The sequence below is a fragment of the Triturus cristatus genome, chromosome 7 (genome assembly GCF_964204655.1).
Source record: "Triturus cristatus chromosome 7, aTriCri1.1, whole genome shotgun sequence".
NCBI classification, from domain to species: Eukaryota; Metazoa; Chordata; class Amphibia; order Caudata; family Salamandridae; genus Triturus; species Triturus cristatus.
In genome coordinates this window covers 538,249,992-538,275,304 of record NC_140590.1, presented here as the reverse complement: position 1 = coordinate 538,275,304, position 25,313 = coordinate 538,249,992, and the positions used below count along the sequence as shown (strand labels likewise).

General features: G+C 47.4%; 1 protein-coding gene across 6 annotated transcripts in view; it reads right to left on the bottom strand.

Moving 5' to 3' along the window:
- Positions 1-25,313, bottom strand: part of EXOC7 (exocyst complex component 7) — a 320,098-nt gene that overhangs the window by 97,083 nt on the left and 197,702 nt on the right. The gene's annotated exons all lie outside the window — the stretch shown is intronic.

Below are 25,313 nucleotides of genomic sequence, written 5' to 3'. Positions count from 1 at the left end.
CTGCACCCGGCACAGCACTCCCTCCCAAAACGGTTCCTCCGCTTCCCCACTCTGATGCGTAGCGCTGCGAACTCAGGCTGCGCGACAGAATTCCTGTAAAGCAGCCTTTCACCCCAGGGACCTCCGGGAGACATGTGTCCCACCTCTAGGCGTACAACTCCTCCCCGGGAAGCTGAGTGTGGTGTCCGTCTGCTCTTTCGAGGAGATCCTCTGCGTGCTGTGTGCTCAGTGCTGCACCCGTCACAGCACTCCCTCCCGAAACGGTTTCTCCGCTTCCCCAATCTGTCCTGTAGCGCTGCGAACACTCCTTTCTGACCCTCAGCACTTCGTTTCTCTGACAGTTCTCTCTTGTTTGTGGTTTTCCGTCTCTCTCACCATCTGTCTAGTCTAGCCCCGTTTCTTATTCACCCATCCAGTTTCCCTTCCATTCGCTGTTATTTCTATTTTCCGACCACTCTGGTTTCTTTTTTTATTATATTTATTTTGCAGTTGTATATAGCGCCAACTCGGCCCAAGGGTATTGGAACCCTTTACATAAGCAGCAGTTATATTAAACGAGGTCACTGTTTATTTTCACTGGTAGATGAAGTTATTTTTTGTCCCCAGTCCTCCTCCTGTTTCTCCTTTTCTCTCTCTCACTTTAGTCACCCCTCTCCCTAGCTTTCAATCCCCTGTGACTGCCTGTCTTCTTTCTGTCACTCTGTTTCTCGTGGTCTTCCAGGTACCAGTTTTAAATAGCACCGGTGCAGCACTACAAACATGCAGTGCTTTGCAGGAGAGGGGACGGGGGTGTAACAAGAGAAGGGGCATTATATAGGGCTTGGGGGTGTAACGTTCTCGTCCCTCTGTCTAGCATTCCATTTCTTGTCCCAGTGTCTGTCTTTGCGTTATCATTCTGTCTTTTTGACCATTCCATGTATGTGTTTGCACCTATAAAATAAATTGCGTGCCCCCGCCTGGGTGCTGCTGTCTCTTTGGCTCGCAGTGCTGCACTCTTTCTTTCTCTGCCCTCTCACGCCCATTCCCACCCCCGCCACTGGCTGGCTTGGGTGAGGAAGCCTCAGATAGTGTGGCTGAACTCTCGATCGACCATTATGTCTTGGGGACTCACTGCACTGTATGTGGGTCTCTCTAGCCGCACCTCTCTATAATGCTCGGCATCTTAACTCCCTGTCTCGTGCTCCACGCACCTTCTCTTGATCCACACCCTCAAACTCTCTCCCTCTCTCTCTGCATGTCTCATGTCCCACAGCCAACAGTTCTTAATAACAGAAATTCTCATGTCTTTCTCTCTACCTTTGTCGTTCTCCCTACATCTCTCTTTCTCCCTACATCTCTCTTTCACCCTATTTCTCTCTTTCGCCCTATATCTCTCTTTCACCCTACCTCTGTCTTTCTCCCTACCTCTGTCTTTCTCCCTACCTCTGTCTTTCTCCCTACCTCTGTCTTTCTCCTTACTCCTCTTTCTTCTCTACTCCTAACTCTTATGTTCCAGGGATCAGCCCCTTGCCTCAGTGTCTCTCTACTGCTCCTTTACCCCTCTGTCTCCTGCTCTCTACACCTCCGTCTCATACCCACACTCTGCTTCTTGCTACCGCACTGTTTCTTGCTCCTTAAACACCCTCTCTTGCCCTCTACCTCTTTATTGGTCTCCATCCTAGTGTCTTTTGCACCCTGCCCGCTGTCTCATGTTATATTGCCCCCATCTTTTGCCCTCTGCCCTGTCTCTTGCTGTCTACCCTCTCTCTTTCCTCTAGCACTCTTATCCTCATACTCCTCGGTCTCCTTCTCCCTGCCCCACTGTCCCTTGCTCCTTACACTGCTGTCTCTTGATTCATGCCCCTTCCTCTCCTGCTTCCCACCCCTGTCTCCTGCTATTCACCTTGCCCCTTTGCCTCTTGTCCCTTGGTCTCTTGCTCCCTCCTCTTCTCTCTCTTACCCCATACCTGCTCTCTGTTGCCCCATACCACTCTTTTGCCCCCTCTTTTGCATCTGCTTGTCTCATGCTACCCCTCAGGCTCTTCCTTTCTTCCCCTCTGTATTTCGTTCCTTGTCCCTCTCTCGCTCTGCCATTGTCTCTTAGTACCCACCCCTCCGTCTCTTGTCCCCTACCCGTCTCCAGCTCCCATCCACTGCCTCTTATCCATCTGTCTCTTGCTCCCTACCCCTCTCTTCTGCTCTCCCACCACACTTTATTACCTGCCCCTAGTACTTTCCCTAGTACTTTCCCCCTACTTGGCCCTCTCTCGTTTGCTCCATACCCAACCCCTTTGTCTCTTCTAGCCCCTCTCGCTCTCTACCCCTTTGTCTCATCCCAGTCTGTCCCTTGTCCCGCACCCACCTCCCTCTTGCTCCTTACTTTATCCCTCTTTTTCGCTTGCCCCTCTGCCCTAGTGGCGTAACATTCGCCCCCGCAGCCTCCGCGGTGCAGAGGGCCACAACCTGTCGGGGACCTACTCCGGCCGGTGCAGAGAGCTCCTGACTGGGTGGAGAGCGTGGGGTACCCCTCACCTTTCGTTACGGCACTGCTGTGCCCGCTGCTCTCCGCCCCTCGGTCTCGATCGAGCCTCGCCCCAGCCTATACTCCGTGTGTCCTGTGCAGTCTTACTCGTCTCACATTCAATGTTTCTCACGCTCTACCAGTTTCCCTTCCCTAGCTTTGTTCACCCTTCCACCTCTGGAGCTGCGCGTCGCACGGCTGCCGATCTCCCCTCTCCCCCCCCCCCCTCCCTCTAAACACACGTGCGGCCCGTTCACTTTGTTTTCGCTTCTGTTCCTCATGATGCGCGGAGTCCCACGTGGGACTCGGCCAGTGTTCCTAGCAGGGCAGTGTTTGCATGGCTTCAATTGCTTCCATCAGGATTTACACTGTGTGAGTCTGTAAAAGTGTGGTGCGCATGGAAATACTTAGTCTAAAAATATGTGCGTTTGTGGAATGTGCCTGGGAGCCTTGTGGGCGTCCAATTTAGAGCTGGGAGATTCCAGATTATTGTCTCCCTGTGTTTCAAATGTATTTTTTTAATGTTTTTTTCCTTTTTATATAGCGCAGCATTATTTACCCGAAGGTGTCATAGCGCTTTACAAAAGAACCAGTTGCATTACATAACGGCTTCAGAGTACCTGGATTACGTAACACATATAAAACAGATACATGCGTCTAAACACAAAAAGAAAGCGTTACAATGGTGTGTACAAGAGAAGTGCAATTTAAACTAACAGCGTAGATATAAACTGCCAATATTGGCAGGAAGTAAGCACTAAGAATATAGAACTAGCATAATGAAATTATACAGCATATCATTATGATATCAATATTATAATTAGGGCTTCCATTTTTACCGATTTTTACAGATAAATACAGACAGAAATTAATGTGTTTCCTGTCTGTATTTATTTTTCTAAATGGAAAAATACAGAAAATTGGGCTTCTTTCGAGTGCCTTTCCAGACTGTCGTTCATTAATTCAAGGTGAACAGCTGAGAAGATGGATGGCATGGATAGTTAAAAAATAGGAAGTGGTTTCCTTAAATAACAACACATGTCAACATCCATTTGTATTATAATTACAATATTCAAGGAAGCCATTAAGGACCAGTGAGAGTCTGATAGAAACTGGAGATAGGGTCTTGTTTTCCACATCCCTCCAGCTAGTAACACTGGAGTACCAATGCCAGGAAGGTTGACATATAGTCCTTTACTGTAGCTAAGCTGAGAATATATCCTAACCTCTAAAAAACTGTTTTATTATTTTTTAAACACATATTATTGGGTTTTACCTGATATATGCTATACATGCAGGACTTTACTTTAGTCACATTTCAATTACATTCCAGTCAAAGTGAACCAAGAAATGATGAGGTATGTTAACCCAGTTATTCCAACCAAAAATAATAACCGCCCCCCCCCCCCCCCATAGGTTACTTTAATGGTATATCTGTTCTGTTCCATTCTCCTTTGCCCTCGCCTTCTAGTGGTGTCGCAGGTTCTAGAAGTGATATGTCATCTGAGTGAATCCCCATAGTACTTTGGGCTGGTCCTCAGTGTCTAGACCAGGTCCTGCATCGCCGGCCCCCCCACGATCCCACTGGCTTGTCAAGTCCTGGATCTTTGAGACTATCTACCAATGCCTCCCAAGGTCAGGCTGCGTGTAGCTTACCTATTTAGTGTCTGCCTTTCCTTATTAGTACCCTTACCTCACAGTCCGTCCGCTTCTCTAACTTTTTATACCATGTAGAGAACCATGGCCCTCTAGGGGATTTCCATTACGTCACTGTTGGTGTTTGGAGAGCCTGGTCCTGCGAATCCGAGCACACCATGTCCATACTGGCCAATTTGCCACTGCCTTTTTTCAGTACTGCACCAGCTGATTTGAATGAGTGTCATAACCTCAAAGAAAATGTCATGTATAGATATATTTGGTGACTTTAGCCAGACTGAAAATGGCAAAAGTATCCAAAGTGGCATGCATTTCAATGCTTCTACGCTTTCATCATGGAGAAAATATTCTCTTTTTCTTTGGCAGTGCAGTCTTCTGAAACGCAGAATAGCTTAAGAGCCGTAGAGAAGGGCACACAGTCATTGGATTCTGGCATATCGCTGAAGGCTCAAGATCACATAATGCAACTATTAGTTATCTCCTTGATAAAGGTGGGTGTGCACACATAAGCAGCACAATTCTTTCTCACTTGTGATGAAAATACACTCACACCCCCCTGACACACTTTCTAGTGCTCTTAGTTTTTTTTGCTTGTGCTGGCCCTGCAGTTATATGTACTTTAGTTCTACTAAAAATCTTCCCTAAGAAGAACAAATGCTATTAATTCTCCATGTTTTGCTCTACAAATTAAGGGGCCAATTCACAAACTTAAATTAGACTCTGAAGTAAATTTACCACTTTTAACTATTCACCATTTACAAGAGTAAATTTACTTCAAAGTGTAGACTTAAATATCTGAGTACATAGTATGGAGCCCAACTAATAAGGTAAAGTTACTAGGGTCTTTTCCCTGCGCATGCGCTGTAACCTGCGCAGGCTCCGACCCGGACTTTACTCTCCAGCGGGACACATTTCACAGGAATATTATTGTTTTGTCATTAAGTTCAGTGGAAAGAAAAAAAATCATAACTGAAAGAATTCCAGCGGCTGTGGCTAATTGAATGGATGTTGAGAATTATTTAAAAGGAAAAATATGGAGTTATCATATTGCACCGGACAACTCAACAGCCTCCAAGTAACCGGCACTAGTCTATGCTAATTCTTCCCCACTCATCCCTGACCCTGTGTGTGTCTGCTCGGGTTCTGCCCCTCCGGGACGCTGACAACCCGCTGCAGGTTTTTCAGCTAACCCTGGCAGATTTATACCACAGATCTCTTGGGGCCCTGTTTCCACAGTGATTGACCTCGGATCTGTCCACGCCATACCGCCAACACCTTCTCCAGCTGCAATCTCGTCTCCCGCTGCCGCAGTAACTTCCAACGGCCGCGGAGCGGGGACGGGCGGGGACAAGACTACAACCCCCAAGCACCTTAGCGGCAGGAGAGCCGCCGACGTAGTTTTGGCACCAGGAGGCGCACAAAAGGCCACCGCGATCCCCGTGTTGCGGGACGCGCGCGGGCGGCGCCGGGCTGAGCCCGGGCAGAGGGCGGGCCGTCTGTGGCCGTCCGGGGCCAAAGGAGGCCGGGCTGGGCCACATCCCTTATCTTTAAATTGTAAAACCGCTTAGGGTGATGCCCTCACCAGGACCATGTAAAACTCCTGTAAGGGAGGGGGGCAGCAACACAGGGACACTGGACAAGTATTTCAAACCTACCAAGGGAGACCCAGGCAAGGAAAATTCTTTGGAGAGACGTAGGGCGGAGCGGCGGCGCTCCATTGAAATCATGAAGAGCAGACCCTTGACAGAGATCATCCCGTATCCTCTTACCCAAGAGGAAGGCACGCCCCCTAACAGCTTAAATCCCTTGACTCTCGAAGACTTCCCCTCTTATTGCGGGATATTCCCAGTTCCCCAGGGTTGGTCCCTGGGAAGTCTGTAGATACAACTCCTCCCGCGACATCTATTACCCCCGTTAATTTGGTTTCCCAAACTCCCCCCTTGCATGCAACTAAGAAAACTAAGCCAAAACAAAGTGTCGTGGTAGAGTTGCATAGGCCTCCACCGAGCAAACGTAGTAGAAAGTCAATGGGGGGGAGGGGGAAGGCCAAATTGTCCCATCTAGATTTTGGTAAAAAACACATAAATGCACCACAATCTGGGAGGGACAATGAGACTGTGCCTATTGCTCTTCCCTCCAAGGCCCTCAGCTCCAATACAGCTGCTGATATCAACGACCCAGTGGCCAATACATTCAACAGTAATCCCCCTCTCATATCTATAGGGAGCATAGAATTCCTACTTTGTTCCCTTCTGCAGCCCATTAGTGATAGCTTGAAAAAAGTGGAGATTAGGCTCACTCTACTAGAAACATCTCTTACTACCTTGAACACCTTAGTCAGTAAGCAATCTAATAATATGGGACCTCATCCCCCTGCAGGAAACCCTCCTAAAATGGGAATCCCACAGGGCGACAACAAAGTCCCCCATCAGAGTGTGACCACTGCCCCTCCCCTGCAGCCATTAATGGCTATCTCAGTCCAGGCACCGCGTTGTAACTCAACCAACAGGCCTTTACAACCAATAGACTCTGCCCCTCAAAGCTCCCAGATAGGGATTAATGGCGGCCACCAAGAACCCAGTGGCACTCCTTTACTCTCCCCGGGCCGGCAGGCCCTAAGTTTACGAAGACCAGATTTGCCGCCAGAGGCTAATAGTCTAACGGTGGTCCTAGCAGGTGCCCCCCGTTTAAGATCAGGGGAAAATGAAGACTACCAATCCCTAAAGAAAAAGGTCATCAAATGGCTAAACTTGAACCGACCTCTACCATCTCATTTTAATAATGAGATCATTATGGTTAGAAGGGTCCCCTGGTTAGGTAAGACTAGAAAAACAATAATAGGGGACTGTATCCTGGTAAGCTTTAAGGATCCGGGCACTGTTCTGCACATCTGTAATGGAACAAATAGATCACTCGATTCTACTATTCAGACCCTTTCAGTATCTTTCTTCTTCCCCCCTATCCGTATGCACCATGTCCCATCGCAGGATGAGTGGATAAGGGTGGAACATAGATGCAGACAAAAGGATTATGTACAACGCCCAAATTTCCAATTCCAGGATATGCCCTATTTTCATTTCAATCGCTTTAACTGTCTGAATGGTTTGGATGGGGTTGATTGACTTTCCGCTCACATACCAATGACCCTGGATTGCGGCTCCTGCAGTTTTTCCACGCTACTCACCTCGATTGCTGGTAAAATTCCTGGGCCACTGAATAACCCAGCGGTCCTGGATGATCTATCTGCCGACAACGTTCCCGATGCCTCTGGAATTCTGATTGAGCCAACATCGGTGGAGAATGGTTCCAGTGGACTTTCCGATCCACCGGTCCCTACTGCTGGTAATGCGTCAGATTCCCCGATTGCAGTAGAGCCTGGAACCATCTCCTCTAACCCCCCTGGCTCGGCATCTAATACCCCTGATCATTTGAGGCTAATTTGTTGGAATGTTGCTGGACTCGCCAACAAACTGGGTGACCCGGACTGGGCAAACTACATCGAGACTGGAGACATATGTATGTTCCAGGAAACCTGGGGCAGAGAGGACTATGGTCACCAAGGCTACATGTCATTCTTCACCCCAGCGAGATGGGAAGGCAAAGGCCGTCCGTCAGGAGGGCTTACGACTTGGGTCGCATCCCATCTGGGCTGTGTGGCAATGTGGTTGTCGACCAACTCTGAAGACATTCTTGCGATTTCACTATTGTGGCCCAACCAAGTTAAATTGGTGTTTATTAATATTTATTCTAGGCCAATGGGAATTGCAAAGGAATCACCAACCATAGATGAACTCTCTAACTTTATATCTGACCTACCGAGTGATTCATACTATGTAGTGGGAGGGGATTTTAATTCTCATTTTGAGCCACTCCCTGGTCTTCTGGATGGGCCATCATCTGAAGAGGAGGTCAGATGGGCAGTGCCTTTGGTGGAAGCTCCACCTCCAAAGGCTTGGACCCCATTAGCAGTACAAATTACAGCCCTCACCCTGAAGTTCGGAATCAGAGCGTGTAATGGGCGAATAAAATCCGACATACCCAGTAAAACCACCTACAACAGACTGGGAAGAGAGTCTCGTCTGGATTATGTCTTGGCTCAAATAGTGAAGTGGCCGACAATCCAGGACTTCAGGGTGACGGAAAGGACCGACAGTGACCATAACGCACTTGAGCTCGACCTCGTCCATCCTGGCCCCCAAGCTCTAGCGAATAATGCGGAAGGGAAAATCCCTGCGCTTCTCCTCGATAACAACAGGAGAAGGATCAGGTGGGAGCACCTGGCCACAAGCAAGAATAAACTCCCCACGCTCTATGATGGGATAACCCCCATTTTGGAAACTGTGGGTTACTTGGACGCCGAGGTAAAGAATAAAGACTCCCAGGGCAAATTGTTCAAAGCCCATGAGGACCTCATAAAAACTGCGGCACCTCATTTCACCTGTAGTTCACGTAAAATAAAAGGGGGGCGACGAGGCAAAACATTATGGTACAACCTTGCTTGCAGAAGGGCAAAAACGGAGCTCCTTAGATTAATTAAGGAGGGTTTAGGGGGGGATAGCCTCAAACAAAGTAGGCGAGCTTACAAGAAACTCACTGCCCACGCTAAGGTAGAATGGGAGGAAAAACAGTGGGAAGAACTCACTAAGGCACTAGCGACCCAAAACCAACGTCTGTTCTGGAGGATTGTGAACGGGGGGTCGGGGAATTTACAATCGGCAATAGAGTCCAATATTGCCCCAGGGGTGTGGCAGGCTCATTTCCAGACCCTATACAGTTCTGAGCCGGGAGAATCTCCTGCTGCTGATGAGGTGGGCTGGCCGGACTATGAAGGGGAGCCGATAACGCTGGGTGAGGTGACCGCTGCCATCTCAGGACTTGCTTCTGGAAAGGCGCCGGGACTGGATGGATTACCTGGGGATATGTTTAAGCAGGAGCCCATTGTTTGGGCCCCTTACCTTACCGCCCTCTTCAATGGAGTTCTTGGTGGCATGGAAATCCCTAGCACTTGGCTGGGGGCAGAGGTGGTCCCCATTTTCAAAAAGGGCTCGCCTCTCCTCCCAGCCAACTACCGACCAATCAGCCTAATAGACGTGGCACAGAAACTGTTTGGTAGGGTGTTGCTGAATAGGCTCCAGGACTGGATGGAGGAGGTGGGAGCCCTTAGTCCCTACCAGGCGGGCTTCAGAAAGGGGGTATCCACAGTGGACCAGGTTTTTAGATTGAATCTGATCTACTGGAGGGTAGCAAAATTCGAGGGCGGTAGTCTGTACACAATTTTTGTGGACTTAAGGGCCGCATTCGATCTGGTGCCCAGGGGGAAACTTTGGAGCATCCTGGCAGAGATGGGTGTTCCCCCGGACATCCTACTGATCCTACAGAGGCTGCATCACAACAACTATGCCCGAGTGAGGTGCGGGAGGTCGGGGGAACTGACCGATAGATTCCCCGTTGGCCGGGGGGGGGTAAGACAGGGTTGTGTGTTGGAACCGACCCTGTTTTGCCTCTTCGTCAACGGGGTAATCGCCCATCTGAATGCCACCGAATATACTGACGCCCCGAAATTGAATGGCAGCAGGGTGCCCGCAATTATGTTTGCGGACGACACCCTGCTGCTATCCAAAACCCCCATGGGTATACAGAGGATTCTTGACTCCTTCGTGGCCTTTTGTACTGATAGGGGGCTGGAAATTAATGCGGCAAAAACCAAATTCATGGTTTTGAATCCGAGGCAAAAACTACGGCCAAATCCGCAATTGGGAGCTGCACGGCTCGAGAGAGTGGCCACCTTTGAATACCTTGGTGTGACTCTCAATGAAACTATGACCTGGGGATCTCATCAGAGCAGGGCTAACCTCAAACTTACGCAAACCACTGGAGGTATCGCCCGGATGATGACTGGTTCATCATACCGTCCACTGGGGGCACTGATCCAGATATATAAGGCCCAGGCTAGGGGAGCGATAATGTACGGGGCGGAATTATGGGGCCATACGCCTTGCCAGAATCTGTCATTAACGGAAAACAAGTTTATAAGACAGATAGCCGCACTCCCGCCCAGCACTCCCCTCCTTCCCCTGAGGCTTGATTTGGGCCTACGACCGCTAGCTGACGAAATAAGTCTGAGACCCTTAGCATTTTGGCGTAGGCTGTGGAGTAGTAACGATCTTGTAGAATACAGGGCGGAACTGGTCGAACTTTTGAACCACCCAATAGTGCTCAATATCCCTTGGGTCAAAAACATCCAAGCCACTTGCATGGAAATAGGACTCCCCGATTTATGGACTGAGCCAGCGAAAGCTGCACTAAACATTTCCAAAAAATCCCTGGCCAACGTATATCACGAATATAAATTGGCCAGGGCCCATGCCACCCAGGCAGAAGGGTCCTTAGCCTCCGTGTTCTTGCAAAGCAAGGATCTCTATAGGTTTGAGAGGGTATTGGATCCTATCTCCCCCGTACTGGCCCGGAAGCTGTTTCTCCAATGGAGATACGGCACACTACCTTTCCGGTCTTTCTCAAACACCTGGCTACCGGCTCCCACTTCAAAGCAGTGTCCGGCTTGTGATGCTAAGGAGGAAACTGATCTGCATGTGGCTTTTTTCTGCCCAGCCTACAAAGTAGCACGGAAATATTGGCTCCTCCCGTTGATAAGGAACATGGGCTGCAGGGAATATGCACCAATGTATAGGATATTAAAATCTGATGTCTCTGGCCCAACTGTTTTTGCATTAGCAAAATTTCTTACCAGTGTTTGGCATACGCGTAACCGGATTCTAAAGGCGTTGGGCCCCTCCTAAAAAATTTTATTCTTTTATTAGTGATTGTACATGCGCACTGTATATTTCTTAGTGTTCTACTTTGATAACTGTTGTTTAATAATTTTTTATCCTAAAACCTGAATTATTTATGTATTTTATGTCTGTACATATTTTATCTGTGCTTTTATGGTCACTGACCGAAATAAATAAAGCTATCAAAGAATAAGGTAAAGTTACTAGAAGTAACTTCTCACATGTAGGCTATTAACCCTTTGTGTGTGTCGGACGGCCAGGAGCCGTCCGACGCCACAGTGCTCATGTAAGTAGGACATCCCCAGGCCGTCCTTGCACATGGCACAGGAAATCCCTCTGGTGCGGGAATGTATTGCTTCGCACTCCCAGATAATAGAGGATACCACCCTCACACACAGAGACGCAAACATGACGAAGCAATACACACCACAACACCTGGAAAGGGATTTCACTTTATAAAATGCATCAAATCCCAGATGTCAAATGAACAACATTTAAAAAACAAATATATATATTTTTTTAATGTTGTTCATTTGGCATCTGAGAAAGCCTTTCTGTGAGAGAGCATTACATAATCAATCTCTCTCTCCCAATCTCTCCACTCTCTCCACTCTCTCTCTCTCTCACTCCCTCCACTCTCTCTTCACTCTCTCCCTCCACTCTCTCTTCACTCTCTCCCTCCACTCTCTCTTCACTCTCTCCCTCCACTCTCTCTTCACTCTCTCTCTTCACTCTCTCCCTCCACTCTCTCTTCACTCTCTCCCTCCACTCTCTCTTCACTCTCTCCCTCCACTCTCTCTTCACTCTCTCCCTCCACTCTCTCTTCACTCTCTCCCTCCACTCTCTCTTCACTCTCTCCCTCCACTCTCTCTTCACTCTCTTTTCACTCCCTTCACTCTCTTTTCACTCCCTTCACTCTCTTCACTCCCTTCACTCCCTTCACTCCCTTCACTCCCTTCACCCACACTCTCTCCCCCCACACTCTCTCCCCCCACACTCTCTCCCCCCACACTCTCTCCCCCCACACTCTCTCCCCCCACACTCTCTCCCCCCACACTCTCTCCCCCCACACTCTCTCCACCCACACTGTCTCCACGCTGTCTCCACTCTCTCTCCACTCTCTCTCCACTCTCTCTCCACTCTCTCTCCACTCTCTCTCCACTCTCTCTCCACTCTCTCTCCACTCTCTCTCTACTCTCTCTCAATCTCTCTCTCTCTCAATCTCTCTCTCTCTCAATCTCTCTCTCTCTCTCTCTCTCTCTCAATCTCTCTCTCTCAATCTCTCTCTCAATCTCTCACTCTCAATCTCTCACTCTCTCTCACAATCTCAATCTCTCACTCTCTCTCACAATCTCTCTCACAATCTCTCTCTCAATCTCTCTCTCAATCTCTCTCTCAATCTCTCTCTCAATCTCTCTCTCAATCTCTCTCTCAATCTCTCTCTCAATCTCTCTCTCAATCTCTCTCTCAATCTCTCTCTCAATCTCTCTCTCAATCTCTCTCTCAATCTCTCTCTCTCAATCTCTCTCTCAATCTCTCTCTCAATCTCTCTCTCAATCTCTCTCTCAATCTCTCTCTCAATCTCTCTCTCAATCTCTCTCAATCTCTCAATCTCTCTCTCAATCTCTCTCTCAATCTCTCTCTCAATCTCTCTCTCAATCTCTCTCTCAATCTCTCTCTCAATCTCTCTCTCAATCTCTCTCTCAATCTCTCTCTCAATCTCTCTCTCAATCTCTCTGTCTCTTGCGAAAAAAGGGTCAGATTTCACTGGAAAAATGTGATGTGCCCACATTGCACATTGGGCCGTTTCCTGTGACGGGCACTAGGCCTACCCACACAAGTGAGGTACCATTTTTATCATAAGACTTGGGGGAATGCTGGGTGGGTGGAAGTTTGTGGTACGCTGCAGATTCCAGAACTTTCCATCACAGAAATGTGAGGAAAATGTGTTTTTTTGACAAAGTTTAAGGTTTGCAAGGGATTCTGGGTATCAGAACCTGGTGAGCGCCACACAAGTTACCCCATACTGGACTCCCCAGGATGTCCAGTTTTTAAAAATGCACACATTTGCTAGGTTTCCCCAGGTGCCGGCTGAGCTAGGGTCCAAAATCCACAGCTAGACACATTGAGAAAAAGGTTTCAGTTTCCAATGGAAAAATGTGATGCATTCCCTTTGCATTTTGGGCAGTTTCCTTTCGCAGGCCCTAGGCCGCCCCCACACAAGTGAGGTACCATTTTTATCTGGAGACTTACAGGGAACACAGAATTGTAGAACAAGTGTTATTACCTATTGACTTTCTATGCATTTCTGTCTTCCAAATGTAAGACAATGTTAAAAAAAAAAAACACTTTGAAAAATGTATTCTAATTCATATGGTAGTATGGGTTTGTATATTTTGTTCCCATTCCGGAAATACATAGGTGCCCTTGGTACCCATTTTTCACTCTTTATATTTTACCAAATAAATTGCTATATACCCGGTACACAATGAAAACCCATTGCAATGTGCAACTCAGTTATTGGCTCTGGTTACCTTGGGTTCTAGGTTAACCTACAAGTCCTATATATCAGCACAACCAGACTGGTCCAGTGGACATAACGGTATATCGCTTTCAAACATCGGTCATAGTTAGAGAAAGTTACATGCGAAAACGTTGGCACAAACGGCTGATTTTTTCAAATCAATTTCAATATTTTATTTCAACTGTTAGTTTCTATAGGAAAACCTTGAAGGATTTACACAAATGACCCCTTGCTAAATTCAGAATGTTGTCTACTTTTCTGAAATGTATAGCTTTATTGCTTTCACACCCATTTCTACCACTAACTGGAAGGAGGGTGAAAGCACCAAAAATAGTAAAAATACGCTACTTTCCAGTAAAATGCCAAAACTGTGAAGAACATTTTGGTTTTCTGAGAAAAGTCTGACTGTCTGTAAAAGCTGGGAAGATGGTGATTTCAGCGCCACAAACCCTTTGCTGATTACATTTGCAGAGAAAAAAAGGAATATGCTACTTACCAGTATGCATCTGTTCTTGGCATGTAGAGCTGCAGATCTACACACTTGTGCATAGATCGCCATATGGTGTTGGGCCCGGATGTTTGCAGTTGTTTTTCCTGTTGGAAAGTCTTTGGAAGTCACGAGGTCGGTGACTCCTCCTTTGGATCGTATTGCGCATGGGCTTCGGCTCCATCCTCAGATTGTTTTTTGCCAGCAGGGAAATGATGGAGCGTAGTAATAAACAGTGAAGATGCCCATGTGTGTTGTATCTAAATAAGATAAACTGGAACAGATAAAGGTAGCCGGGGAGGCGGGTGGGCGTGTGTAGATCTGCAGCTCTACATGCCAAGAACAGATGCATACTGGTAAGTAGCATATTCCGTTCGAGGCATATGAGCTGCAGATTACACACTTGTGCATAGATTATACAGCAGTACCCACCGTTAGCGGCGACCACCCATATCTGTTGCAGTGGTTTGAAATAATGTTTTGAGTACGGCCTGGCCCACACTAGCCTGTTGCTTAGTTTGCACATCTACACAATAGTGTTTAGTGAAAGTGTGCGGTGTTGACCATGTAGCTGCTCTGCAGATATCATCTAATGGGATGTTTCCTAGAAAAGCCATTGAAGCCCCTATTTTACGTGTAGAATTGGCTTTAGGGGAACGGATAGCGTTCGTTTTGCTTTGTGGTAGCAAATCTGAATGCATTTGACAATCCACCTAGCTATCCCCGACTTGGAGATGGGGTTGCCCTTGTGTGGTGGAGAGAAAGAGACAAACAGTTGTTTGGTCTTATGGAAAGGTTGCGTTCTCTCGATGTAGTAGAGTAAGGCTCGTTTGACATCTAGTGTGTGTAGAGCTCTTTCTGCAACAGTTTGTGGTTGCGAGAAGAATACTGGTAGTTCTACAGATTGGTTTAGGTGAAAAGGAGAAATGACTTTAGGGAGGAATTTTGGGTTGGTACAGAGAACTCTGTTATGGTGCATTTGTAGAAAAGGTTCTTGAATGGTAAATGCTTGTATCTCACTGACCCTTTCTGAAGGAAGTGATGGCTACGAGAAAAGCGGTTTTCCAGGTTAAAAATTGGAGTTCACATTTGTGCAATGGTTCGAAGGGAGGCCCCATTAGTCTGGTGAGAACGATATTTAGGTTCCACACTGGCGAGGGTGGCACTCTGGGGGGAATTATTCTTTTAAGGCCTTCCATGAAGGCTTTAATGGCAGGTGAAATTGCCTGAAATCTGTGTTTGAAAAGATTTTAGGGCTAAGAAGATAGCTAGTAACTCCAGATGGTTGATGTGGAGTAATTTTTGTTGAGGTGTCCATGTGCCCTGCACGGTGAGATGTAATAGATGAGCTCCCCAGCCGGAGAGCGAGGAGTCTGTGGTTAGTACTATCTGGGGAACCGGGTCCAGGAACGGTCGACCTGTGGAAAGGTTTGTGGTGGTCCACCACTGCAGAGAGCGATGGGTGCGACCGTCTACCAACACCAGATCTGTTAATTGACCCTGGGCCTGGTTCCATTGGCGTGCTAAGCACTCTTGGAGAGGACGCATCTGGAGTCTTGCGTGAGGTACTATGAAGATGCAAGAGGCCATCATCCCTATTAGTTGCATAAACACTCGAGCTGGAAGGGAGTGTTGTGTTATGAATTTTGCGCATAGAGCCTGAATGCTTGTAATCCTGGCAGGATTGGGGTAGTCTAGCGCTTTTGAGGTGTCTATGGTGGCACCGAGGTATTGTTTTATGTGGGATGGTTGTAGATGGGACTTTGCGTGGTTTACTGTGAAGCCCAGTTGGTGAAGTAGCTGGATGGTGGCATGCGTGTGTTGTAAACACTGGCTGTATGAACTTGCTTTTATTAGCCAGTCGTCTAGGTATGGGAAGACACGAATGTGTTGTCTCCTTAGGTGTGCTGCCACTACAGCTAGGCACTTGGTGAATACACATGGTGCTGTTGTGACTCCGAACGGGAGTACTTTGAATTGGTAGTGTTGGCCGTCCACTACGAATCTGAGGAACTTCCTGTGAGCGTTGTGCACTGGAATGTGGAAATAAGCGTCTTTTAGGTCTAAAGTGGTCAGGAAGTCGTTTTGGGAAAGCAGTGGAAGTACCTGCTGAAGCGTTACCATGTGAAAATGGTCTGAGTGTATGTATTTGTTTAGGGGCCTGAGGTCTAGGATGGGCCGCAGAGTCTCGTCCCTTTTTGGTATGAGAAAATATAGGGAGTAGACCCCCATATTTCGTTGGTTGGTAGGAATGTGTTCTATCGCCCTTTTCTGTAGGAGGGAGATTACCTCCTGCTTTAGTAGTGTTAGATGTTCTTGTGACATTGGGCGTTGTCTGGGTGGGATGTTTGGGGGGGTAGATATTAGTTCTAGGCAGTAGCCTGACCGAATTATTTGTATTACCCATTTGTCTGAGGTGATGGTGGCCCAGACAGGGAGGAAATTTTGGAGTCTGCCACCGACCGGAGTAGGATGGTCTGGGGGGAGTGGAGGGAAGTCATTGGGTAGGTGCGGTGGCAGAGCGGGCGGTGTTTGTTTTGCCTCTGCCTTTGTTATTGTTGCCCCTGTAGCCGCCTCTTTGGTAGCCCCTCGTAAAGGTGGACTGGGTAGGGGCCTTATATGAAGTGGAAGCGGTGTCGGAAGGAGTAGCCTCTGGATGTGCTCCGAAAGGAAGAGCGGCGAAAAGAGCACCTGGGAGGATGTGATTGTAAAGCTCCCATGGATTTTGCCGTGTCAGTGTCTTTTTTCATCTTTTCTAGGGCCTCATCCACTTTTGAGCCAAACAGATGTTCCTGGTCAAAGGGATGGTTGAGGATGGAGGTTTAAAACCGGAGATCCTTAGCCAGGCATGGCGACGGAGGAGGACACTAGTAGTGATGGCCCTGGAGGCTGTGTCTGCTGCATCTAGGGCACAACGTATGGAGGTATTAGTAATGGTTTTGCCCTCCTGAATTAACTCGTTGGCCCTAGGTTTGTATTTATCAGGGAGATGTTGCATTATGGCTTCTAATTCGTTATAATGGGCCCCGTCATACCTGGCTAGTAGCGCTTGTGTATTAGCGATATGCCATATGTTGGCAGCTTGGGATGCAGTACGCTTGCCTGATGCGTCCAAGAGTTTAGACTCTTTGTCAGGTGGTGGTGCTTCGCCTGATGCTTGGGAGTTGGCCCTTTTACGTGCTGTGGACACTACCAGAGAATCTAGTGGTGCTGGCCCTCTGATGTAGGAGGGATCTGTAGGGGCGGATTTATATTTCTTTTCAATGCGCGGGTTAATGACCATGGCTCTGACTGGGTCTTTAAAGACCTCTGTCGCATGTTTTATAACTTCCTTGAGCATAGGCAATATGGAGGTAGTCCTATGTGTGGTGTCAAACGTATCGAGGAGGAAATCCTCCTCCACGGGGTCGGTATGGAGATCTACCCCGTGATAGTGTGCCGCCCATTGTAGTAGAAGGTTGAACCCCAGCGAGTCTTCTGGTGGGGAAGGTCTGGAAGGGTAGAGATCATCCTGTGGGACGTTAGGGATGTCAGGGATATTATAATCGTCCCATGTGTCTGGGGAGCCTGTGGGAGTGGGGTCCCCTATAGGTAAATCTTGGGGCACGTCTCCTATGTCATCATATGGATCCCCCTGATCATCATCATCCGGAGAGGGTGTTGGGGAATGATGAGGTGGGGGCGGAGATGGTGGAGGAGGGGAAGGTGGAGGAGGCGGTGGAGGTGGGGAAGGTATTCTGAAAGGAGAGGTAGCAGAGTCCTTCCTCTTTCGAGGTGGAGGCGGAGCAGGTTTATCCAGCTGTCTCTTTTTGATGAAGAGCATCAAATGTCCGGTTTTAGGATCCTTGGTTAGTGTTTTTTGTAATGAATCCGGTGTAAAAAGTTCTGGTGATGTTGGTTGGTCCGTCGGCGCCGGGGCCGTTGGTTTTTTGGCTTTATCCGCGCTGGTTCGTTGTTTGGAACTATGCTTGGAAAAGTCTGATTGTTTGGTCGGCGCTGAGGTGGATTTCGGCTTCGAAGTGTCGGTGGCCTTGTGTGCTTTTATCGGTGCCGAAGATGGTGTCCGCACCGAGGAGCTGGAGCTGGTTCGCGACACCGAGTGTTTGGATGCGGGGCTCGGTGTCGAAGCAGAGGCCATTTTCTTTTTCGGTGTCGAAGAGTGTTTATCGGCACCGACGGCGACGGTGGGCTGGCTCGAGCCCGAGCCGCCGGAAGGCTTAATCGGCTTCTTTACCGGGCCCAAAGGTGCGGTGTGGGAAGCAATGTCCTTGGTCTTGCTTAGGCCCGGAGGCGAAGGCGTGACTGAAGCCTTTTTCGGTGCCGGAGAGGGTGTGGGGGAGGGGGGTAGATTAGTACTCACGACCCTCTGTGCCGGAGTGATGTCCTCCACATCTGAATCGTCAGCTTCGGAGGCGCGGACGAGTCCCTCGTCGGTGTGGTGTTCTTCTGGAACGTCGACACCTTCCCCGAAGATGTTGTCCGGAATCGTCGTCGACTACTGTGTCATGGTTCTTCTAGCCCTTCGGTCTCGAATGTTTTTCTTGGACCGGAAGGACTTACACGCTGGACAATCTCGAGCCTCGTGTTCAGGGGAGAGGCAGAGATTGCATACTTCGTGGAGATCGGTGTGGGGGAACTTGGACCCACATCGAGGGCACTTCTTGAAGGGAGTCCTTTCCATTAGCCAGGACCGGAGCTTGGGTAGGCCCGAAGGCCGTCGTCAACGACCGGAATCGAAGGTTTTTGCCGATGAGAGGCGCATCGAGTGGGGAGATCGTGATCGAAAACAATACCGCGAGTTGGGGTGAGGATTGCGTGTCTATCGTCGAACTGGAAGCTGTTCGGAACCGGAGCGCGAAGATCACATCCGAGCCCGATGGCGGAAAAAAACAATCTGAGGATGGAGCCGAAGCCTATGCGCAATACGATCCAAAGGAGGAGTCACCGACCTTGTGACTTCCAGAGACTTTCCAAGAGGAAAAAACAACTGCAAACATCCGGGCCCAACACCAGATGGCGATCTATGCACAAGTGTGTAATCTTAAGCTCATATGCCTCGAACACACTCTTTCTTCTGCAGCACTTTCCCCCCATTTTTCCAAACAAAGAACAAAATGTTTATGTATTTTGGCTAAGTTCTAGGCCCCCTCTAGGGGTATCCACAAATGCTGGGAACCTTTAAAATCCTCAGGATGTTGGACGAAAAGGATGCAATTTTGGCGTGGATAAATTAAGTGGACTAAAAGCTACAGGGCCCTAAGCGCGAACTACCCCAAATAACAAGAAAAAAGGGCTTAGCCCGGGGGTGGGTGGGGGCATTGGAGAAGGGCTAGCAGCGAAAGGGTTAATGTAAATTATTATTATGTTATTTGAAATGTTTAACAAAAAATACTGCAGCACTATTAACAATTTAGGATTAAATGATGAATTTAAATATATGAAATTACAATTTTTTTTAAAAATCTATTTAAAGAAATAAAACACCCAAAGTAAAATGTTTATATTATGTAGTAAACATGAGAAAAATGTATGTATATAATTAATATAAATGAATATATTTAGCTTAATATAAATTAAAGTTGTTTATCTTTACATTTAAAAAGTTAAGTATTACATATAAACACACATTTATATAAACGCACATATATTAATATATACACATATATATATATATGCATGTTTATATAAATACACACTTTTTAACATTAAATTACATTGATATATCTTTTTGAGAAGATGAAATCAATTAATTAATGTTAAGGAAAATGTTACTTACCGGTATGCATCTGTTCTTGGCATGTAGAGCTGTAGATTCGTATACTTTTGCATAGATCGCCATCTGGTGTTGGGATCGGATGTTTGCACTTTGTTTTTGTCTTGGAAGAAGTCTTTGTAGTCACAAGGTAGGTGACTCCTCCTTAGGACGATAGTGCACATGGGCATCGACTCCATCTCCAGATTGTTTTTGCAATGAAAGGTTATGATGGAGTTAGAAAGAAATAGAAAGATGTCTATGTATAATGTATCTAAGGAAGATAGTACTGGAACAGATAGCGGTATCCGGGGAGTCGGGTGGGCGTATACGAATCTACAGCTCTACATGCCAAGAACAGATGCATACTGGTAAGTAGCATTTTCCGTTCGAGGCATATGAGCAGTAGGTCATATACTTGTGCATAGACTATACAGCAGTTACCTCTTTAGCGGTGGCTACCTGTATCTGTTGCAGTGGTTTGAAGAAGTGTTCTTAATACAGCCTGGCCCACACTAGCTTGTTGTTTTGCTTGCACATCTACACAGTAGTGTTTTGTGAAAGTGTGCCGTGTAGGCCAAGTTGCTGCTTTGCAGATGTCATCTAGGGGAATGTTCCCTAAGAATGACATAGAAGCTCCTAGTTTGAGTGTGGAATGAGCTCTAGGGGGCATGGTTAATGTGTGTTTGGCTTTAAGAAAGCATATTTGGATGCATTTAACAATCCACCTTGCAATCCCCGCTTTTGAAGTGGGATTGCCCTTATGAGGTGGGGTGAAAGGCACAAAGAGTTGTTTAGTTTACCTAAAGGATTTTGTCCTTTCAATGTAGTAAAGTATTTCTCTTTTAACGTCTAGCGTGTGAAGAGCCCGTTCTGCCACGGAGCCTGGTTGAGGGAAAAGAATTTGGAGGTCAACAGACTGGTTAAGATGGAAGGCAGAAACGATTTTAGGTAAAAAGTTTGGGTTAGGCTTAAGAACCACTTTGTTATAATGGATTTGCAAAAATGGTTCTTGTATGGATAATGCCTGGAGTTCACTAACTCTTCTAAGAGATGTGATAGCGACTAGGAAGGCTACTTTCCAAGTTAGGAACTGTAGTTCGCATTTGTGCAGAGGTTCAAATGGGGGACCCATGAGTCTGGTAAGAACAATATATAAATTCCATACCGGAGAGGGTGGAGCTCTGGGTAGATTTATTTTTTTAAGTCCTTCCATAAATGCTTTCATATCGGGTACTCTAAACAAAGACAAGTCTTGAGGATGAAGTTCCCATTCGTGGATCTGCTGTGTTTGATGACTGAGCAGATCTGCAATCTGATTGTGTACCCCTGTGAGGTGTTCTGCAAGGAGTTATATGTATTGCAGAGTGGCCCATCTCCATATGCTTTGAGCTAGGTGTGAAATCCGTAGGGTGTGTGTCCCCCCTTGTTTCTGTGTGTAGTACGTTGCCGTCATGTTGTCTGTACGGGCCAGGACAGCTTTGCCTACCAGATGGAGTTGAAAAGATTTTAATGCCAGAAAAATTACCAGTAGTTCTAGGTAAATTATGTGGTGGTGTTTTTGCCGAGGGGTCCATATGCCCTGAATGTTATGGTTTTGAAGATGAGCTCCCCAGCCGGTGAGCGATGCGTCTGCTGTTAGCACTATCTGTGGAACTGGGTAAAGGAACGGCCGCCCTTTGGAAAGGTTTTGTGTGTTCCACCACTGCAGAGAGAGATGTGTGCGGCTGTCCACCAACACCAGATCTGTTAGCTGACCTTAAGCCTAGTTCCACTGATGTGCCAAACACTCCTGCAAGGGACGCATTTGGAGTATCGCATAAGGGACAATAAGAATACAAGAGGCCATCATCCCTATTAACTGCATGAACACTCAAGCTGGTAATGAGTGTTGAGGCCGAAATTTGGATATTAGAGCTTGCATAGTGCTTATCCTGAGAGGGTTGGGGTATGCTAAACCTTTTGAAGTGTTTATTGTAACTCCTAGGTATTGTTGTGTGCAGGATGGTTGGAGGTGGGATTTGGTGAGATTCACCGTGAATCCCAAGTTGTGAAGCAGCTGGATTGTTTTGTGTGTGTTTTGCACACAGCTGCTGTGTGACTTGGCTTTTATAAGCCTGTCGTCCAGATAAGAGAAAACGTGAATGTGTTGTCTTCGTAAGTGAGCCGTCACTACTGTGAGGCACTTGGTGAAGACTCTGGGTGCTGTAGTGACCCCGAACGGAAGGACTTTGAATTGGTAGTGTTGACCGTCTACCACGAACCTGAGATATTTCCTGTGAGCGGGGTGAATGGGAATATGAAAGTAGGCGTCCTTCAAATCTAGAGTGGAGGGAAAGTTGCCTTGTTGAAGCAGTGGGAGCACCTGTTCGAGAGTGACCATGTGAAAGTGGTCTGACTGAATGTAGAGGTTTAACGGTCTGAGGTCTAGCATTGGCCTGAGAGAGCCATCCTTTTTTGGGATTAGAAAGTAGAGGGAGTAAACCCCTGTGCCTTGATGAGGTAAGGGGACTGGTTCTATCGCATGTTTTTGTAATAGAGAGAGAACCTCTTGTTTCAGAAGAGTCAGATGTTCCGGGGACATAGGACGTTGTCTGGGAGGGATATTTGGGGGAGTGGAGGCGAGTTCCAGGCAATAACCATACAGGATAATTTGTCTTACCCACTTGTTTGTTGTGATAGAATTCCAGACAGGTAGGAACTGTGAGAGGCGCCCCCCCGACAGGAGTGGGATGATCAGGGGGAAGTGAAGGGAAGTCACTTCTTGGTGGTAGGGGAGTTGCGGGTATTGTTACCGCGACCTCTTCCCTTACCATTATTGCCTCTGTACTCCCCCACGAAAGTATCCTCTAGAGGAATTGTTTTGATTGGGGCTTTTATAGGAAGAAGAGGGATGCTCGGAGCCAATAATTTTGGAGCCAGCCCTGTAAAAGGAGCGACAAAATGAACCTCTACGGGAAGGTAATCGCAAGGTCCCCATGGACTTTGCAGTGTCAGTATCCTTTTTCATCTTCTCTAAAGATGTATCGACTGTGGGCCCAAAAAGATGTTCTTGGTCAAAAGGCCGATTAAGAATAGCGGACTGCACTTCCTGCTGGAATCCGGAGAATCAGAGCCAATCGTGTCAGCGTAGCAATACGCGGGTATTAATGGCACCAGATGCCATATCAGCCGCATCAAGCGCACATTTGATAGATGTATTTGTTTCTTAATTTTCCCTCTTGTATAAGGTCATTACCTTTGTCTTTATATTGGTCAGGAAGATGTTGCATAAGCTATTCAAGCTCGTCATAGTAAGCTCTGTCATATCTGGCCAACAAAGCTTGGGCATTGGCAATGCGCCAATGATTTGCAGCTTGTGACGCGATACATTTTCCAGATGTGTCTATGAGTTTGGATTCCTCATCAGGAGGAGGGGTGTCACCTGTGCTTTGTGAATTTGCCGCCTACGTGCATTAGACACCACAAGAGAATCTAAAGGGACCTGACCTTTAATGTACACTGGGTCATTGGAAGCTGCTTTATATTTTTTGTCTACCTTGGTGTTAAGAATCCTGGCTCTCACGGGGTCCTTAAAAACTTCAGGTGCATGTTTTAGCATGCCTTTTAACACTGGCAGGGTGTGCGTGGACTATTGTGTTGGTGCAAATGTTTCAAATAAAATGTCTTCCTCTAAGGGTCAGAGTGTAACTGTACCCCGTGGTATCGAGCAGCTCTAATAATTAGTTGCGCAAAGCCAATATTGTCATCTGGTGGTGATGGTCTAGAGGGATAGAGGTCCAGGTCATTGTGTGGGTCGGGATCTGTGTTGTAATCATCCCAAGGATCTGGATTGGGTGGAATGGTATGTGCGTCATCATCTTTATCTGGACCTCCCCCCCCCCCCCCCATCAGAATAATCAACTTCATCATCCTGTGGTTGAGGTAAAAATGTACGTTGTGGGGAGTGTGCTGGAGAAATTAGCAGATTTGGATCAGCTGGAGAAGGAGAGAGAGGTGGAGAAGTATTAGTGACTATCTCCTTCCGCTTCACGGGTATTTCAGGGTCTTCTGAAGTCTCCAATTTTCCCTTTTTAGAAGGCTTGGCGAGAACTTTGCCAGTTTCTGGGTCAATGTAGAGAGTTTTTTGCTTTGGATCCAATAAATCTGGTAGAGGCTATTGTGTGGGTACAATGTCCTTTTTCGGTGCCGAAGACTTAGGGTCAGGATGTGGTTTAGACCGTGTGCTCCTTAGCTTTTGGTATAGGAGTTTGTGGCTCTGAAGATTTTTTTCGGCTCCGAAGATTTTTTCCGGCTCCGAAGATTTTTTCCGGCTCCGAAGATTTTTTCCGGCTCCGAAGATTTTTTCCGGCTCCGAAGATTTTTTCCGGCTCCGAAGATTTTTTCCGGCTCCGAAGATTTTTTCCGGCTCCGAAGATTTTTTCCGGCTCCGAATGCTTGTCCTTTGTTTGTTTCCACGCCGAGGGTTTCGGCGTTGAGGTTGTTTTCGGTGCCGACGAAGAAGGGCGTGGCACCTCTTTGGTTTTGGACTTCAGTGCCGAAGGTGATTTTTCGGCACCAGAATGGGGTTGGCTCGAGGCCGAGCCTGAATGCTTTTCTTTTGATTTCATAGCTGGGCCCGAGGGCGGGGCGTCTGAAATGTGTTGCTAGTGTAGACCTGAGCCCGAGGGCGAAGGTGTTACCGGAGCCTTAGGTTTGGTTGGGAGAGGGGTCTCAGTACTCACGGACCGCTGAGTAACTGTGTCGTCTTGGACATCGGAGTCGTTGGCTTCGGAGACGTCTCCTTTATCAGTTTGTTGCTCCGGATGGAGATTGGGATCTGCTCCGAAGATGTCCGTAATAGAGCTGCTTCCGCGAGATATTTGTGACATCAAGCCCGACGGTCACGGATGATTTCTTTTGACCTGAAGATGCACAGGCCTCGCAGTTCTTGTCTTTGTGCTCCGGGGAGAGGCAGAGGTTACAAACCTTGTGTAAGTCCGTGTGTGGGAACTTAGCTTCACACCTGGGGCATTTTTTGAAAGGAGTCCTTTCCATTAACTGCTGCCGTGGTCGGCATGGACAGGCCCGAAGATTGAGGTAGAGGAATTTATATTTCCCGAAGATACGTGTCGAAAAGGAACGCGATCGAGACAATACCGTCGAGTGGAGAGGGATTGCGTGTTGAAGGGGGTTCGAAAACGACACCGATCCGGAGCGCAGTAAATCACATCCGAACCCAATGGATGAAAAAAACAATCTGGAGATGGAGTCAATGCCCATGCGCACTATCGTCTAAGGAGGAGTAACCTACCTCGTGACTACAAAGACTTCTTCCAAGACAAAGACAAAGTGCAAACATCCGAGCCCAACACCATATGGCGATCTATGCACAAGTATAGGATCTGTAGCTCATATGCCTCGAACCATTATTTCCAACGGGGTGTTATTTTAGGTTCCTGACACTTTTCTATGTGAGGGTGTTATTCCACGTTCCAGCCACTTTTCTACATGAGGTGTTACAGTACCAGTGTGAGGCAATGTGTGGTGCCGGACTGAATTCAGGTCTTAGCTGGAGTACATTTACAACTGTTTTGCATCCTTTTTTGCTGTAGTAACTTTAG